Source organism: Oryzias melastigma, linkage group LG17 (genome assembly GCF_002922805.2).
Source record: "Oryzias melastigma strain HK-1 linkage group LG17, ASM292280v2, whole genome shotgun sequence".
NCBI classification, from domain to species: domain Eukaryota; kingdom Metazoa; phylum Chordata; class Actinopteri; order Beloniformes; family Adrianichthyidae; genus Oryzias; species Oryzias melastigma.
In genome coordinates, this window is record NC_050528.1 from 27,514,696 (window position 1) to 27,517,252 (window position 2,557).

Consider the following 2,557-nt stretch of genomic DNA (forward strand, 5'->3'; position numbering starts at 1 on the left):
AGTTTTATTCAGTTAGTAGTTTGTTTTGGGCCACTTCAACTGCTGAATGTTTTAATTAACCTGAACCTCACCAGTAAATAATTCTAAAGCTGAGGTTATGTGTTTCTTCTGTAGGATTTTTAGAATGTTAAAGTGGAGCGGGCCTAGCCCAGTCTCAGAAACTAAATGTTGGAACAAAAGAACAAACATGATTGCAGCAGTAAAAGTATTAACAGAATTGACCAAAAAAAACAAAAAAAAACAAAAAAGAATTCGGATTGTGGCCCATAATTAATTAATTATCTTGTTAAAGTCCCTTTTTTGTTGTTTTTTTTGTATTGCTTTTTATACTTTTTTCTCAGCTGCTTTGATTGTTTTTGTTACATTTTTACTTAACTGTTCAGTTTATTTTTGTACAGTTTAGAATTATGTGTTTTTGCAACATGGATTAGCTTTTGTTTCTTTTAGAAAATGGTTTTCAAATATTTATGACAGCTGCATTGATCTACTCTGTTTGAAATATTATCAAATTCAGAAAACAAAACAAAGATTGATTAGCAAGTTACAATAATTGAAAATTATTTTTATACTATTGTTTTTTGTTATTCTTTCTTTACTCAAATTCTATGTTCAAATAATAGTTTAATTATGCAACTTTTGGATAAAAACAATGTTCATGAAGGTGAAGCATGTAAACAATTACATCTCACTGAATGTTATTCTATACTTTCTTTATATTTTTCTATTTTGAAAATATTATGGAAGGTATTATTTAAAATGTTCTCTTCTTTGTTAAAGTTTGATTTATTTACCATTTTTAAGAACCAAAGACATTTGTCATTTATCTATTGTAATGTACAAGACCACCACCGTCTCTTAAAGCTGAAAGAGGAAGTGATGATGCTCTCTCTTCCTCCTCTAAATGCATTCAGTTTTTTTTTATGGTACTTGAAGATTTCTTATTCTGTCTGATGTGCTGTTTCCTGCCAGTTACAGTTAATTTAGTATTTTCGTTTTGAATTTTTTTTGGGGGGGGGGCATTTTTGGAGATTTTTATCCGGGTCCTTTTTATGACAAATTTTAAAACCTCCAGCAACAATTCATCAGAAGTGCAGGTCAGACTTTCACTGCTGGACCTCACAGAAGACAAGACTTCCTCTTAGCAGCTTCAGATGATCCTCTCAGTTCTCCTCTGACCTGCTTGGACTCCTCTGCTGTCCTGACCTGTCATCATGGTACGGTCTCAAAGAACCAACAACTGTAGCTTCTACCCACAGCTGGTTTCTTCTCCTTCAATGACAAAGGTAGGACACTTTCTCTTTTAACTACAAGAAATGTTTCCATTTAATGCAAACATCATTTAAGCTTTAAAGCTAACTGGATTTTACTTTATGTTTTGTCTTTTTTCAGATCTCTCAAGTCTGCTCACACAGATTCATTCAGGACAACACAGACCTGTAAAAGGCCTGTCAGCCTCTGAAACCTGAAAATGATGCAGACTGAGAGAATGCAGCAGTTGTGTCTGAGGTGAGATCACAGACAAACATGGACATTTGGAATATTTGTTGTTATAAATATTAATGAAAATGTTCATATGTGTTCTCTCTCAGAACAAGCTGCATCCTTCTGCACATCAGCACAGTTTTCTGAGAACTACTGTGGGACTTCTGTTGGTTAAATGATCAACATTTGCTGCATTCCTGCTGCTACAGATCACCATCATGACAGAGGATGGACAAAGGACACCAAAGGACAAAAAAAAATTTCCCCCACAACTTTCAAGTTTTTATTTTTTGATTTAATCCCAAATCATCTCCCATAATGACAGAGGATGAGCAAAGGACACCAAAAGACATAGTTTTTTTCTGTACAACTTTCACGACTTTTAAAAAAATGTTTTAGATTTAACTCCAACTAATTTCTCTTCATTTTTTTTTTCCTAAAGTTTTGTTGCTGTTCTGGCAGGGACAGCGTGTCAGGGCTTTTGCCAGATGTGATTAATTTGCTCTTTCTTTCTTTTTTTTTTAAGAAAATGGTTTTACATGAATATTACTGAATGCATGCATTAAGCTGCACAGTTGAGCTGATTTTCTTTAGGTTTTACAATGTATAAGATTTCCATTTCGTTTATTTATTTAATAGAAGCATCACATGTGGTCTTATGTAAAAAAAAATATGTGTCAGACTGAACCAAAACTATTCTGTAATTTTTATTTTTTTTATTTTTTGGAACATTTTTTTTATGTTTTTATGAACATTTAAAACAAATGTTTGCGAAGATCCTGTATTCAAAGATTGTTGGACTAAAACCTTCATTTTTTTTTTACTGTTTTAACAACTTTTTTATATCTACAACTGTCAAAATGTGTTTTAGTTTCTTGTGGTAAAAGTCTGAAAATTTCAACATTGTATTAGTGCATTTTAAGAATTACATTTTATTTGTTACTCTCTTTCTTCAAAATAATTCAAACTCTGTTGTGACTATTCTTAAGAATTGTATGAAAATTAAAACATGTTTTTTTACATACCAATAAAAAACTGTTTGGGCATTTTTGTTTTGTTAATTTAAAACGTACTT

At 31.6% G+C, this 2,557-nt stretch overlaps 1 long non-coding RNA gene across 1 annotated transcript; it reads left to right on the plus strand.

Moving 5' to 3' along the window:
- The first annotated feature begins 556 nt into the window (after window positions 1-556).
- Window positions 557-2,143, plus strand: LOC112151769. The gene is made up of 3 exons (XR_002920186.2): window positions 557-1,283; window positions 1,390-1,506; window positions 1,590-2,143. It is a non-coding gene; the product is annotated as an uncharacterized LOC112151769 (long non-coding RNA).
- Window positions 2,144-2,557: the final 414 nt, after the last annotated feature.